The sequence below is a fragment of the Enhydra lutris genome, unplaced genomic scaffold, assembly GCF_002288905.1.
Source record: "Enhydra lutris kenyoni isolate GAN:26980312 unplaced genomic scaffold, ASM228890v2 scaffoldscaffold19, whole genome shotgun sequence".
Lineage (NCBI taxonomy): Eukaryota > Metazoa > Chordata > Mammalia > Carnivora > Mustelidae > Enhydra > Enhydra lutris.
The window spans coordinates 33,554,481-33,571,765 of NW_019154103.1; the positions used below are offsets into that span (position 1 = coordinate 33,554,481).

The following is a 17,285-nucleotide window of genomic DNA, read 5'->3' on the forward strand; positions in this document are numbered from 1 at the left end:
ACAGCAAAACAGTAAGAAATGCTTTGTAAGCCTTAATTAAAGGAAATAACCTACCTGTCTTTCCAACTCCTGTCCTGGGATACCAGCCTCCACGTGAGCTGTCAGCTTGTTCTCATCAACCCAGAGGATTCGATTCTATTACAAAGGGAGAAAAAAATCTCATCTCCAAGAACTATTGACATTTTCTGAGGAAATATAACTTCCTAACTCAAGGAAGTTGGTGACAAGACAGAAAACTAGCAAATAGGGTTACCCACACTACTACACTACCCATATATCCCAGACTATACAACATGACAGGTATAGTAACATAGGCAGTATATTGCACAGTAGTTGGTTTAAAACTCAGACACTGCCTTTATTTGGGGATTAGTTTGAATTAAACTGTACCTCGTACCTTAGCCAAATTATTTAACCAAGTTTAGTGTTTCCTCATTTGTAAAGTGTGAATAGTAACACTACTCATAAGGTTGATTGTAAGGATTAAATGAGATACTGCACATAAATAGTTTAGCATACAGGGGTGCCTGGCTAGCTCATTTGGTGCAGCTCTTGATCTTGGTTTGTGGGTTTGAGCCCCTCGTTGGGTGAAGAGATTACTGAAAAATAAAATCTTTTAAAAAATGCTTCGTAGACAGTACATTGAATGCATTTATCTTTTCTCTTGATTGCTCACACTCTGAAAGATGCAGTCCTCCTATATAATGCCATAAGTATGTTAAAATAATTTCCCATTATTAGGAAATCAAATCAGACTTTGGGGCTTATAGTCATTCTTCTCTCTTTCTTTCCATTTCTTGAGTTTGTTTTTCTATTGTTTTTGTTGTTTGGTAGGGAATTGGAGGAAAGTAGAATGTGATAAATACAGATATGGGAGCACAGAGGTTATTGATTTTTCTTTCAAGACAAGAAATATGGGAATTCAAGTGAAAAATTCTGACAATTTTATTTTTTTAGGGAAGAAATATAAGTTAATGTTTTTAAGGAGAATAAAGTTTTATAAGTTAATGATGGAAACTATCCACCCACGTTTACACAAAAATGTGATTTTGAGACGCTTGTTGGATTGAATTAATAAGGAAAAGTTTGCCTAGATAAAACGGGCTCCACTGGTAAAAACCTTCCCATCTATTTAATGGTGTCTAATATGTGCTGGAACACTTTGGTGATTCATTCATTGAATATAAAGTCAGAACAAATCATTCTTTGAACAAATGGGATGAAGCCCAAGGGGAAATGTTTATCTGTGTTAAAGAGACAAATTTAGGGGCGCCTGGGTGGCTCAGTGGGTTAAGCCTCTGCCTTCAGCTCAGGTCATGATCTCAGGGTCCTGGGATCAAGCCTGGCATCAGGCTCTCTGCTCAGTGGGGAGCCTGTTTTCCCCTCTCTCTGCCTGGCTCTCTGCCTACGTGTCATCTCTGTCAAATAAATAAATAAATAAACTTTTTAAAAAAAGTTTTTTAAAAAAGAGACAAGTCTATAAAATATATCCAGAATTGAAATATATTCTATTGTTTGGAGTCAATTATATAACTAAAATCATCATTCAATATCTTGAGAAACCAGCCACAGTGACCAAAGCACATGTCCTATGAATTTTGCCCCCAACCAAAACAGGAGGGAGGGAAGAGGGAAGGGAGGGAGAGAAGGAAGAAAAGAGGGAGGGACTCTGACATTTAACTAGCCTATATATTATTGATGGAAAGGAAATAGTTTTTGCAGTCTGCATAAGACAGCTAGAGATAGCAGACCTGTGATCTAACAAAATCCATGATTGAGCTATCAACACCAAGTTCAGTTGGCTTTTTAGCCCAGTCTTTCCAAATTATTCCTTCCTGTAAAAATGTTTTGGTCTTTTTGCTGTAGTGGGACATAAAAAGTTTGAATTGGGGGTGGAGCTAAGCAGAGAAGCTGCCTTGGAATTTTACTCTAAGTATATAATGCAGCTCCCAATTATGTGAGTATTGAATTTCAAATTCATCCTCTTACCATACCCAAAATAACCACTCCATTTCAGATTTTTCATCAAATACAATATAGTTACCATCCCCGGTTTCCTAAGCTTGTCAATTTGGGAATGATTTTTTTAACTCTTCCGTGACTTTCTCCCCTCACATTCACCTTCTTAACTTCAGCTGGGACTTCCTTCTACTGCCCATGAACCTAGACCTGCTCCCTACCATGCTGTGACTGCTCCTGGTGTGCTTTATTAAACAAAACCAACCAACCAAACCAAACCAAACCATTTCTAGTTGCTTCCTATTCCTGTCCTTAAAAATAGGTCTGGAATTCTCTTTCGCAGTCCCTGTTTTCACCTTGTCACTTCTGAGTTCCGTAATGGCAGTTTCCTGTCTTTCTTAAATACCCATTTAAAAACTTTAATCCTCATTACCACATGCAATAGATTATCTAGTTAAGTAAACATGCTTGCAGTGGCCCACCATCACTTTACCCAAATCAGGCAGGCAGCTAGTATGACAGTTAAGAGTACTTTGGCATTCAGACAGAACTGGGTTCGGTTTCTAGATGTGAGATTGGCCCCAATCACTAAACAATTCTGAGCCTCAGTTTCCTCATGGAAAACGGGCGTAATATTCAACCTAACAGAGTTGTGGAAAAGAATAACATGAAGCGTGGAAGTCATAGCAATGTTCAAAAGAGAGGGAAAAGGATAAGCAACTTCAGACTCCACACATGCATGTAAAGATATATTAGATGTTGCAAATTTATAAGTAGGTGTCTACTCCCCAGCTAAATACTAAAATCAAAAACAATTGACAACAGTCACTGCTCAATAACTAGTTACCAAAAAAGTAGCTGAAAATTTATCAAAATAGGAAGTCACTATTCCATTTGTCTTTCTAGAAACTGATACATTTGGTGAAACATCCTTACTATCATTTTTCTATTCATTTCATATGAAATAAAGCTTTATAACTTGATCCCATTCGTGAGATTCTTTTCTGCTCTCTTACTATCACTTAATTCTTTTCCTGTTTTTCAAAACACACCTTCTTCGATATGCTCTTTCTGGTTGCCTCCATCCATTTAGGTCAGCTCTTGATTCTTTTGGCTTATCACAGTGGGCATGCTTCAGTTTAGTGCTACCTCAGGTAGCTGACTGGCAGAAGTCTGTCCTCATTCAGTGACTGAGAAATGAATGCTCTCAGCATCAGACTTTTCCACCTATTGGAGTTACACCAATTAAGGAATAAAAAGGGTCCCCAACAGGGATGCCCCAGATAGGGGTATCCTATCAAAAAAGGAGGGACTAGACCTCAACTCTATTCCAGATTTGCAGAGATGGCTTGATTAGTCAACTGCTAATCCTCAGTTTAAAACAAACAAACAAAAAAATTGTTATTCTACCTACTAAGAAAGTTTTAGTTTAATAAGTAGGTTACCAAACAAAGGGGAAAAAGAGAGAGAGAGAGAGAGGCAAACTGAGAAACAGACTCTTAACTATAGAGGACAAACTGATGGTTACCAGAAGAGGGTGGGGGCATGGCAGCAACAGGTGAAGGGGATTAAGAGTTCACTTGCTGTGAGGAGCACCGGGTATATGGAAGTATTGAATCACTACATTGTACACCTGAAACTAATATTACACTATATGTTAAAAAAACTGGAATTAAAGAAAGAACAACTTAAATAACAACAAAAAAAAAGAAATAAGTAAGAGCAAAAAAATAAATTAGCACATTAAAGTCACTCCTTGAAAGAAGTTTTATAAAAATTACATTTCTCTGATTGCTACAATTAGGGATTAACTTAGAAAAAAAATTAACTTAGAAAAAAAAATTAAAGTCATTTCCTTAAGTGTTTCCACAGGTAGGAAGCAAGCAATTTAAAACTTGTGGGAAGTGGCTGACATTTATGAAATAGTTTATTGTCAACTACATAGCTATAGATAGCTATAAAAATAGGACAGTTGGGAACTCAAAGTAATCAGTGATACATCTCACATTTCCTCTGCATCACACACTTAGAAGACTATATCTAGGCTGGCTTTTGAAAGCACAGAAGCAGAAAGCTTGAAGATTGGAAAGTTCTTGGGAAATATGTTGTGGGGATAATTATACCCCTTAGGTAACAAATCTGGCAATCCTCTCTTCCTCCCCACTTCACCCTAATTCTTGCCCCAAATATTTCACAGTATTTGTCTGACTATAATCTTGCTCCTTCTGCTTTTTAGCTTTAAATAAAATTTTTGAAAGCTTTTAAAATGAATTTGAAAGATGTTTCCCTCTTTGAGTTTGAATTCATCCAGTTAGTCTTTGAGGGCGGATCATTAAGCCTTCTTGAGTGTTCTATCTTCCTGAAATGAGTTCCAGGTAGTCCCAAATTAGATGGTCTAGGTCAATCTGGACATTCTGGAAGGGTCATCATGTCCTCATCTGTCATAAAGCACAATGCAAACCTTATAGCCTTTCTTTTCCATTTAGTTAAAAAAATAACCAGGGACATATTCCATCGCCACTGACATCTCTTACTCTTGCTACCACCTCTTGTCCTTTTCTTGTCCCCCCGATATCCTACTGTTCCTCTGTTTCCAAAAAAATCACTGTCTCCCTTTTTTCTCCACTCTTGATGCCACTTGCCATCTTTTGCTAGCCATAGCTTTTTAGGTATGTTTTAATTTCAAAGTCATGACTTGAGAACTTAGAGAAACGTAAATATAGGGTATATATTGAATTTAATAGAAGGAAATTTAATAGAAGGAAATGGTTAAAGAACTTAAATATGTCTGCTACCCTAGCACATAGATTTTGGGTTAGAATTTTTTTTTTTAAAGATTGTGATTAACGGGGGTGAAGAGATGCAAACAAAAACATCCCACCCTTGAAAGTTATGGAAACCAATATGGCATCTCAATGTTGAAGTAAAACAGGATGTGGACATGATTATAAGGATGCAAGAAAAGATTAAATAGTACAGGGTTCTTTAGGTAAAAAATTTTAAAAACCTGTAGTCTCCCTTAAAAAAGAATAGATTTATTATTATGTATTAAATGTATTATTAAATTTATTATGTATTAAAATGTATTATGTATTAAAGAATTGATGACTAGATACTGAAGAACTGGAAAGGCCAAAGGGGAGTACTAAACTAAGGTACCATGGAGGCAGCACCTGTGGGAAGCAACCTCCCCTCAGACTGAGGGGAACAAAACAGAGTGGGAGATGATTAAAACTTAGACATGTAAAGGAGGTGTGATGAAGGCTTACTGCTTGACTGGTGCTGGTTTCTAGTCTCTGACCCAAAGGAATTGCCCCCAAAGCTGGCACTTAAACCTTAAGTCTAGCCAGCTAGTGCTGGTGTTGCTGAAAAGAAACACCGGCTGGTTCCAATGCTGGTGAGCATTGGAAAAGCTGCAATCAGCAGCTGCTACCAGAATGATCTGCATGGCAGGGTGAAAACATGTCTTTAGGGTGCATGGGAATAACAAGCAGAAATACAGGCACAGAAAGCAAATAGGACTGAGGAAGTCCCTTTGTGCTCTTCCAGCCTTCCACTCTCTCCCTAGTGCCCTCTAATTGCAGAGCCAAACAGGAAGCCAGCAGGAGAAGGAAAAGTAGAGCTTCTAATTCAAGTCTCAGCTTCACAAAGTAGACTGTAGAAGGGTGATTTACAGTTGAGAGCCAATAACAAACAATAAATGCTACAGGAATTTATTTGAAAACAAAACTAAGTTTTCCAAGTTCCTATTGCTATTCATAGTCATCTAAAATGTTGTCTTTATTAATGTGCATTAAATGGTTCTAGAAGTCAATGAAATCAAAACAAGTACAACAGTATTGAAATAAATTACTATCTGTATGTAATACCGAGTACTATGCTTGATAACATTTATAGGTTTAATGGGCAATATATACATTATCAACTTTATATTATTTGATACATTTAAACCATCTTCCACCTGACTTCTTATTCTGTTGGCAGAGTCATTGTATCTTTATAAAGATGGAAGATGTCAGAACATTTTTTCCTGGCCTCCCTTGAGGCTAGGCAAGGGCATATGACCTGATCCTCATCAGTGTGCTCTGATGGGCAGTCTGCCTGTGGGTTCTGGGGAAACTTCTCAGTAAAAGGAGACCCAAGGAAGGAAAGGTCATCTCTCTTTTTCACAGGTATAGTCAAGTCTGCATATGATGCAGAAAACTGCTTTTTCTGTCTTGTACTTAAGAAGGAAAATATAATTGTGTTGAAAAAAGCAGAGAAAAAAAGTACACACCATTAGAATTCTCCTCCTGCTTGATACCTCTTAGAGGATAATAAGTTCCTCAATATTTTTGCCACTTTAAATTGTATAACCTGGGGGCGCCTGTGTGGCTCAGTGGGTTAAAGCCTCTGCCTTCGGCTCGGGTCATGATCCCAGGGATGGAGCCCCACATCGTGCTCTCTGCGCAGCAAAGAGCCTGCTTCCTCCTCTCTCTCTCTTCTCTCTGCCTGCCTCTCTGCCTCCTTGTGATCTCTGTCAAATAAGTAAATAAAATCTTTTTAAAAAATCGTATAACTTGTTATTTGAAGCTATAAGATACTGAACTTCTTGAATAAACTTTTGAGTATACACTAATAGCAATTCTGTGGTCAGAGCAAGTTGTATAATTTTCCATCCATCCAAACATCACACATAGGGCATAAAAAGATTCTCATCCCACAAATTTCTAAAAACTGAATTTCACTGAATATCAAACACACACCCACACACTGCTAAATCATGAGGTTTAAGGTTATTAACAGTAGCAAGCTTGCTTCTGATACTTGTTCTTTGTTTTTGTGAATATTGTTCCCGCTTGGGTCCACTTATTGTCAGTGAAAAGATTCTGAGAGTTCAATTAAGTAATGAGGCACTGGAACAGAAAATGTGAGGTTCTTTGTAGTTTATTTTAAATCTACCAGTTGCGATGCTATTTCCATTTCTTTCTGGGGGGGACTTTTTCTCTTGTTATTCATATCTGAACACTGATCTCTGGGGGATGGATTTTAATATAAGGCTCAAAGTGCTGAAACACTATAATGATAACTTTACCAGTAAAAATAAAAGTAGTTATACATTCTTACTAAAAATTGAGAGACCACAATTATTAGAAAATAAATAACAGTTCTATTAATGTTCTAATATTTTGATTTATAAACAGAATAAAGCAGAGTAGTTGTTCAGAGCATAGATATTTTATCAGAAAAAGTTTGAAACAAAAATAATCTATATTATGAATATTACAGCTCGATATTAGGGAACTGGGAAATCTAGAAATAATTCCTAGGAGGGAGAGTATCTTTCTTATTAGATGTATCTGTACATGTTTATCAGCAGTGATAATGATATCATAATTTTGTCACATTCCATCTAAGTAGCTTTCTCTCTCAAGTTCTGGGAAAATTACAATTCTAGGAATATATATTAAGAAGCTTACTAGTTTATGAGGCAGATAGACATATAAGCACTGTAAGGGCCTATTTAGCCAAAGCAATTCCATCTGGTAAAACAGTGTTTTTGTTGTTTATGCAGTAAAACTTAAACTGACCCTGCACCCCACCCAGGGGACTTACTTAAAAGCAAATTCGGGAAACCAGTCCCAGGTAACAAAGCCCAAATACAAGGGCGGGTCAGGCCAGGTGGAGACATCCAATCAGTGGGGCGCAAATACTGTCTCCCTAGCTACTAAGGAGTGTCGGCTCCGCCTTTTGGGCGCCAATTCTGACCAAGGTGATAAGCTAGTTAAAATAGCTACTATAGGGTAAATTATGATTCAATTGGCCACCCGCGTGTGACCTAGCATGACTGGGCAGCTTTCTCTGTGTGTTGCAATCTCATTGGCCACCTATGTGTGGCCAGGCTCAACCACATGGCCTTTGCCCTTTAAAAGTTAGTCGGTAAGGCAGGGAGGGGTCGCCCTCTATAAGAGGCAACCCCGACCGGTTGGTTTGATTCTCAGTGCTTGGCGCAAAATAAAGCTTTGCTTGACCTTCACTTTGTATCAGTCTCGCTCCTTTGATTACGGACCCAACAGCACAAGACTATAAAATGACTTATGCTCATCTGTTGCTGTATTTTGCAGATTAGAGAAAGTGAAAGTTATTCAATATCTCTAGAGAGAAACTGAGTCAGAAAAATCTTGCCAGAGGAAGTTATATCTGAGTTGGGTTTTAAAAGAAAAATTGTTGTTTAATAGGTAGCCAGTATGAAAGAAACAGAATTCCAGAAAAACTCCTTTTCTCCCACAGATTTTTAGGGAACGTAAGACTAAATGTGCAAAGACATGAACAGCTGGTCTTTGACTATGGCGAGAACTGGGGCTTGAGAGAAGTGGAGAGCCCATCCTGAGGGGTTTACATGACTTTCAAAAGAGGTTCACATGATTCTGCAGATGAGGAGATGTGAGGGACTTTTGCTACTGGATCATCCTGATGGCAGGATGAAGCCCAAAAGCAGTGAGGCCAGTTATAAAGATATGGCAAATTCAAGTCAAGAGATGAAAAACATCTGAAGGGACATGGTTTGTGATTATACAAATGAAATGTGCTACCACCTAAGCCCAGAATTCCCCTTGAATCTTCTTGATCAACATTAGTGAATGTTACATATGTAAAGACGGGGAGATAATGAAAAATAATCTAGAGCAGGGAGCATGCAGCAGAGCAATTGAGAGGTTTGATAAGAACTTTTCATAAAACTCTCTCACTTTCATTAACACTCTCTTCTCGCCTCTGCGCACTTGCTCTCTGAGATTTTATTCCACTTTCTTCCATCCAGTCTCAAGCTCCTCTAATGACCTATGTTTCTTCCTTTCCTATTTCCCTCTCCTCTAGGTGAGAACTAAAGATGAACAGAACAACAACAGCAAAAATAACAAACATTTTAAGAGACTAGCCAAAGCCTTTAGAGCAGGGTGATTGTGTTCACGACACACAGCACACATTGTAGGTCTTCAGGAGAGTGATAGAAAGTAAATATGAGACACAGCCCCTGCCTGGAAGAATTAACAAGGCAGAGAGGATATTTTTAAAGATTTTATTTATTTATTTAGCAGGGAGAGATAGCCCCCGCATACAAGCAGGGGGAGCAGCAGAGGGAGAGGGAGAAGCAGGCTCCCTGCTGAGCAGGGAGTGAGAGGAGGGTGGGGGGAGGGGGTGGGGAAGGAGGTGGGGGGAGGGGTTCAATCCCAGGATCCCGGATCAGGACCTGAGCTGAAGGCAGACACTTAACCAACTGAGTCACCCAGGGGCCCCAAGGCAAAGTGGATTTTTAAAAAATAACATCCAAGTTATCGTTCTTCTCAGGATTGAGATGAGTGTTTTCACTATTACAAAAGCCCATTGAAGTGTCATAGACATGACGTCTGATTCATGTTTGACAACCTCAGATGATAGTCTTTACAGATTGATTCGTAGCTATTCTGGCAGTTTTCTGTTGATTAGGGGCATGAGATTCACAGTTTCATTGACTCTGGAGCAGGAGAATTGGATAATCTCCAGTAAGGGTGGGAAATATTGTCTAGTTAATATTGGCAGTATCCAAAAAAAGCACAAAAAAAGGAAACCATGTAATAATAGAGAAGGACTCACAGTATCCTTATGAGGTCAGGAAAGGCATGTATCGTTTCTGTCTCTGTAGATGACCTGTGAAGACTAATGAGAATAAAGAGAAAGAGAAAAAGATGGGAATTCAAGCCATAAGCGAATACAGTTTTAAGTAAGGTAACAAGTTTTAATTATGTTTAGAAGTGCTTATTCCAAGCAGGTGTGTATAAGCAGACCATGAGAGGAAGGATATTAGCATATAATCACAATACCTTTTTTATTTTATACAAACCTTACTCTAATCTGTAACTTGGCCTATTTTCCATCCCTGTGACACTGTATTGCACATATATGTATTCTGTTCCTCTGATACTCAATGCTCTGAAAACCTGAAATTCAGAAAAAAAGCTGAGCAAAGAATTCTACCACCCACAATGGGGTCTCTAGGAGGACAGTCTCTTCTTTACATCGATGTAATTTATGTACGACAGCCTCTACCTACTATGGGCTACAAGGGAAGGACTCGCGGCTGGAAAGATTCCTTTGACAGTGATCCCCTTTTAAGAAAGAATGATTGTGTGGAAAATATCAAAGTATTGTGCTTTGAAGGTGAACAGAGATCTTTTCTTTGTAAATGTGCTTCTCTCCAAGGGTGGTAGAATAACTAAGGTTAGACTCTAGTTAACAATTTCTATGTTATTCTTACATTGTTTATTGGAGGATGGGGGTGGGAACATGACATTTATTTCCTTGCTCTCTGATAGTAGTTCTCTGCCCAAACCTAAAGTATTCCCTATCTTGAGGGAGTGAAGTCCGACTTTATTATATGGTGCAGTGTGAATCTACTACTTATAATGTCTTTGACCTATAAAAACGAATTTTTATTTTGGGAATGGCCAATTCAGAAGGAGTTCTGAAAAACATGAACAATTCTCTCAAATAGGTAGAATTTTTTTTTTTTTCTAGAAGGAGAGTATTCAGGCAGTATTACAATATTCTGTTAATTTCAGTCTTTGAACATAGAATTTTGATTTCATTATTATTAAATAATTCAGAAACAAATTCTGCAAAATTTTTACAAAATATTTTTACCTGCCTAATAAGTGAGAAATACATAATTCGCTGAAGATGTCAAATTAACATACAGGCATAGGCCTAAATCATAGCCTATGTACATTACACTGGTCATAGAAATAGAAGGCTAATTTGGTTTTCTTATTTTAATCACTGTTTTCCATCCCATCTCAAGTGTTTAGCTCCTGAGTAAGGAATGTTTACAAAAGTCCAGTTTACTCGCTTTGACTGAGATGCAGAATTTCTTAATAAGGACAAAGGGAATACGACTTTCATTCCGCACAAGGCCGTTTTTTCTAAGTGTTGAGTAGTTCTGGCTATGTCAACCTCTTCTGGCTGCTGTAACAGGATACCATAGATTGAGTGGCTTAAATAATAAACATTTATTTCTCACAGTTCTGGAGGCTGGAAATCCCAGATTAGGGTGCCAGCACGGTCAGATTTTTGGTGAGGGCTCTGTTCCTGGTTTCAGACTACTGTCTTCTTACTGTCTCCTCAGGTGAGGAAGAAAGTGAGCTCTGGTCTCTTCATCTTCCTGTAAAGGCACTAATCCCATCATAGGACTCCACCCTCAAGACCTTAGGTATAATTACCTTCAAAGTCTTCACCTCCAAATACCATCACTCTGAGGACTAGAACTTCACCATTTGAATTCTTGGGGACACAAACATTTAGCTGTAGTACTTGCTCCAACATACCAAATGCCAGTTGGAGACCTAGGTATTGTGACAACAGAAAAGAAAAATACTTGCACACAATTTCCAGTCCGTCTAAGTGGAAGCTTCCCCTTAATCTGTTTTTCTTTCTCTTTCAACCTCTACCTTCCTCCTTCCTTTTATTCTCACCTCTCTTTACCTTCCAAATTCCAGAGAATCATCGCCATCTAAAGGTTCAAAGAAATGTAAACACCATTACAATAGATGCAGTGCTGGACACCTGAACAATTCTTCTTAACTTTTTTTGCCTACTTTAAAGAAATTTTCAGTAACTCTTAGCTGTTTCAAAATGTTCTTTTGACCTAGGACAAGAATACCTTCCTCATTCCAGTATCCCACTTTATCGTTCTACCTTTTGTAAATGTAATTTAAGCTCCCTCTATGCTATATCCTCTTTATTTTTAGCTCATGAAAGAAGTATGGTATAATTCTAATGTATTTCACATGCTGTATATTTAATATTAATCTATGGTTTTTGAATCTTGGTGTTTTCTCCAGATTATTTTGCTTAAAGTTTACAGAGCCTGATCTCGTTTTTTGTTGTTGTTGTTTTTTTTTCAAGGAAATACTTCCGTATATATTACCAATCTGTAAAATTTTTCTGAAATGTCAGGGCTCTGCCCACTATGTTATAAGCAGTTGGTAGGTTAAACAGAGAACTACTTATCTATACACTGCACACTTAAAATAATCAAAAGTCAGATTTTATTAATTGTACATCCAAGTTTTTTTTTTTTTTTAAGATTTTATTTATTTATTTGACAGAGATTACAAGTAGACAGAGAGGCAGGCAGAGAGAGAGGAAGGGAATTAAGCTCCCTGTTGAGCAGAGAACCCGATTCGGGGCTCGATCCCAGGACCCCGGGATCATGACCTGAGCTGAAGGCAGAGGCTTTAACCCACTGATCCACCCAGGCGCCCCTACATCCAAGTGTTTTAACAAAGATATAGAAGTGGCAGGGCACTTGGGTGGCTCAGTCAGTTAAGTGTCCAGCTCTTGGTTTTGGCTCAGGTTGTGATCTTAGGGTCATGGAATCAGCCCCACATCGGGCTCCCCACTCAGCAGAGTTAGCTTGTCCCTCTCCCTCTGCTCCTCTCCTCCCTCCTCCCATTCACACTTACTCTCTCACCCTCTCTCAAGTGAATGGATGAATCTTAAAAAAAAAAAAAAAAAAAATACATAAGTTGCATAATGATATTGGCAAATAATGTCCACCAGGAAAAAGAATAGTTTACATACATAACTTGGGATGTAGACAAGGGTGAGTCACATTTAACTGTCTTTGTTTTCTTTATGTGGCAGTATATGTTGAACTGAAAGTATAATAAGAATTTCAACTCTAAATTTGATACAACACACCTACATATTGGAGATTATTGCATTGCCATCCCTGTAGTCATCAGTTTATCTCACATTTACTTTGTGATATTTAAAGGACTTTGCTTGAACATTTAGGATCCTTCTTGATTTATAAGACAAAAGCATATATCATATCATAGCATTTCCCCACAACCCTCCACTGTCTCCCCATCAGACTCACCACCCTCTATGTGTGACCCTGGAAGTCCTGCCTAGAAGGGCTCCTTGCTGATCTTGTGATCCTCTCTGTCTCTCCATGAGTCTTCATTCATGGTGCTTCAGTAACCTTCTGTTCCTCCAGTATGAGAAACTCTAGTTCCTGGAACTTTGATTTCTTGTTTGAAACTAGAATAAATGGGACACCTGGGTGACTCAGTGGGTTAAGCATCTGCCTTGGGTTGAGGTCATGATCTTGGGGTCCTGGGATCAAGCCCCACACCAATGTCTGGAATGTTTTGGTTCATACTGGGTATTCTATAAATATGTGTTAGATGATTTGACTGACCAAACATCTTCATTCATTTATTTATTCATGCACTCATTCATCAGCTAACCAAACAAACTACAAATGTTTTTTGAGCATTTATTTACCCCCTACCACTGTGGAGTCCTTAAGAGACACATGGCACTTGTGTGCCAAGAGTTTATGTTCTTTAGTCCATTACTTGTTAACTGCAAAATACCCAGTGTATTAGTTTTCTATTACTGACTAACAAATTACCACAAATTTAACAGCTTAAAACAACTCATTCTCTCACGGGTGTGTAGGTCTGAAGTCCTGTGGGCTCAACTGGATTCTTGGCTTAGAGTCTCACAAGGTGAAAACCAAATCTTTATTGTCAGCTGGGCTCTTACCAGTAGGCTCTGGGAGGAACCTGCTCCCAAGCTTGTTCAGATTGTTGGCTAAGTTCACTTGAATGTGGTTGTATGACGAGGTCCCTGTTTCCTTACTGCTCATCAGCCAGGAGCTCCCAAAGGCTGCCTGCATTTCTTGGCACAGGCCTCTCTCCATCTTCAAAGCCACCCAGGGTGCCTCAACGCCCTGATTTTCCTTTCTGCTCCTAGCCAGAGGAAACCCTCTGCTTTTCAAAGGCACATGAGATTCAATTAAGCCTACCCGAATAATCTCCATTTTGACATTTAAGTTAATATAATCAAAGGAATGCTACCTCATCATATTCATAGAGTCCACTCACACTCACAGGGGAGAGTATTAAATATAGGGGCTAATTCCCTAGAGTGGTCATTCTTAGCATTCTGCCTATTGCTCCTAGACCAACCTACTCTTCATAATCCGTGTGTGGTGCATGAGTTTTCTAACATGGATTTTAATCTAATCAACCCCAAACACGGTTTCCATGGGAAAGTAAATTAGGAATCCAAAGGTTAACCCAGACACGTGGAAAAATTTGAATGTCATTGGTTTTCAGGCTTTTCAGAGACTCATTTACTGACAAGTGTTTGGGTTTGTTTGTGTTTTAATGTGTAGCACGTATTCTGTGTTCTTGTGCTCTTCCTTTTATTCTTTTCTCCTGTATTTTTCTCCTGGTTTTTATGTAGGAAATCAATTCTGCTACTTCAAAGCATTAGCCACAACGAGTATTTTCAAAGGCTTTCAAAACTGCTTGCTGTATCATAGAAAACAAGCTCCAACAGAGATCAGTGATCAAAAAGGAAGAATGATGACTGTGGCTGAGACTATGTGTGGCATCTCAGCATTTAAAAATACAAATATACAATATACTCCGACACATTTCTTTTTTCATGTTGCTCTCTTATTTTGTTTCCCTTAACAATATGTTTTAGAAATCTTTCCTTTTTTTTTCTTTTTTTTTTTTTAAGATTTTGTTTATTTATTTGACAGTGAGCGATCACAAGTAGGCAGAGAGGCAGGCAGAGAGAGAGAGAGAGAGAGGAGGAAGCAGGCTCCCCACTGAGCAGAGAGCCCGATGCGGGGCTCGATCCCAGGACCCTGGGATCATGACCCGAGCCAAAGGCAGAGGTTTAACCCACTGAACCACCCAGGCGCCCTGAAATCTTTCCTTTTATATATTAGTTTGCTATCACCGCATAACAAATTACCACAAACTTAAAAGCATGACACAACACCTATGTATCTCCTAGTTCTGGTAGGTCAGAAGTTAGGCATGATACGACTAGATTCTCTCAGTTCCAAAATGAAGGTATCAGCAGAGCTGCATTTCTTTCTGGAGGCTCGGTGGAAGAATCTGCTTCCAGGCACATTGAATTTGTTGGCAGAATCCAGTTCCTTGTGGTTGCCTTGACACTAGACTTTTTCCATCTTCAAGCCTGCAGTGGTACATCAGATTCTTCTCATGCTTTGAATCTCTTTGACCTACTCTTCTGCCTTCCTCTTCCACTTTTAAAGGCTCATGCAGTTACACTGGGCCCATCTGGATAATCCAGGATAATCTCTGTGTTTTAAGGCCAAAGTGATTAGTAACCCTAACTACATCAGCAAAGTTCCTTATGCCATGTTATATAGTATGTTCATAGTGCTGGAGATTAGAGCATGGAGCCTTGTTAGGGGCCATAATTCTAACACATTTTACTGCATATGGATCTTTTTCATTCTTTTAATTGCCTCAGGGCAATTTATTTCATACCATGTGTTCTATTAATTTATCCAAGTTCTAGATAGTTGTGTAACTTTTTTCCAATTTTAAAAATTATGAATAATATTGTCATAAATATCCTTGTAGGCGTATTTACACACAAGTAAAAATATTTTTTTAAGATACATTCTAAGAAGTGGCTTCTTTCTTTTTTTTTTAAAGATTGTATTTATTTATTTGGCAGAGAGATCACAAGAAGTCAGAGAGGCAGGCAGAGAGAGAAAGAGGAGGAAGCAGGCTCCCCGCCGAGCGGAGATCCCGATGTGGGACTCGATTCCAGAACTCTGGGATCATGACCTGAGCCAAAGGCAGAGGCTTTAACCCACTGAGCCACCCAGGCGCCCCTAAGAAGTGGCTTATATGAGACAAAGACTATATTCATTTTATACATTTAATAGATGCTGCTTACATTGTAAGTCTTTACCAGTCGACAATCCTGTCAATAGTATGAGTTTGCCTTTTTACCAACATGCACCTACCCAGTCCTGGGTAATATCAGTCTTTTGTGGGGGGGAAGAGGAGAGTAAAATAGGTGGTAAAAATAATTCATTGTTTTGATTTACTTTTTCTAATTATAACACTGAAGATGTCATGAATATTTCTTGGGTTTATAGTCCATTTTCAATCCTCTGCGAGTTGGTCATCATATTCTTTACCTTTTTCTATCCTTTGCTCTTTTTACAATGATAATTTGACATTTTTTTCTTTTCTTAGTGTGTAGGAGCTCTTTATATATTCAAATTTTAATCTTTACTGAATGTATTTTTATATGTAATCTGTATCATATAGACAGATGTATAGATAAAGTACATGTTTTTTCCTAGTTTGGCTTTGTTTATGCTGCCTTGTATAATTTTCATTTTTTGTAGTGATTTGGAAACATTTTTTAAGTTTTTATTTAAATTCCAGTCAGTTAACATTTAGTATAATATTAGTTTCAGGTGTACACTATAGTGATTCAACTCTTCCATACAATACCGGGTGCTCATCATATCAAGTGCTCTCCTTAATCCCCATCACTTATTTCACCCATCCCTCTCCCACCTCCCCTCTGGTAGCCATTACTTTGTTTGATTTGACAATTCTATACATTTTGCTATGCTTACCATGATATAGTTACCCTCTGTCACCATTCAAACTTACTGCAATATTATTGACTATATTCCCTCTGCTGTACTTTTATCCCCATGACTGACTTACTTTATAACTGGAGCTTTGAATCTATTAATCCCCTTCACTAATTTCAGCTGTCCCTCCAACCCCCTCTCCTCTCACAGCCACCAGTTTGTTTTCTGTATTTATGATTCTGTTTCTGGTTTGTTTGTGTTGTTTTTTTTTTAGATCCTACATGTAAGTGAAATCATATGGTCTTTGTCTTTTTCTGACTTTTTTCACTTAGCATAATACATCCATCCATGTTGTCACAAATGGCAAGATCTCAGTCATTGTATGGCTGAGTAGAATTTCATTTTATTTATATACACACATGCACATACAAACACATATATATCACATCTTCTTTATCCATCCACCTCTGGATGGACACTTAGATTGCTTCCATATCTTGGTGTAAGCTTAGTGAGCTTGTGTATGTATTTATATTTTTAGTTCTTCTGTTGATTTTCCTTTTATAACTTTAAACAACATCCTTCAACCTCTATTTTACATTTGATTAAACTTAAGCAGTATATATTATCTTTCCACTGAGAAAAATAAGGAAATTAACATACATACACTTCTTCTATTGACTTCCGCCTTCGAATTCTTTCTTGTCATATTTCTGTTTTCCATTGGTAAGGTTCATATCCTTTATGTTCTGCATTTCATTTGTTTGTTTGGGTTCTATATTTAGATGGACTTTGTGCCCATTCTCAGCCCTTTACCACATTTCTTTCTCTTTGTTTCTTATGTAGCTGAATTTATTCATTCAAGTAGTTTGGATTTTGTTTGATTTCTTTGGGTATTTTTATTTGT

General features: G+C 38.1%; 1 protein-coding gene across 1 annotated transcript in view; it reads left to right on the forward strand.

Moving 5' to 3' along the window:
* LOC111148267 (calcium/calmodulin dependent protein kinase IV) overlaps positions 1-17,285 on the forward strand; it is a 236,810-nt gene that overhangs the window by 169,166 nt on the left and 50,359 nt on the right. The gene's annotated exons all lie outside the window — the stretch shown is intronic.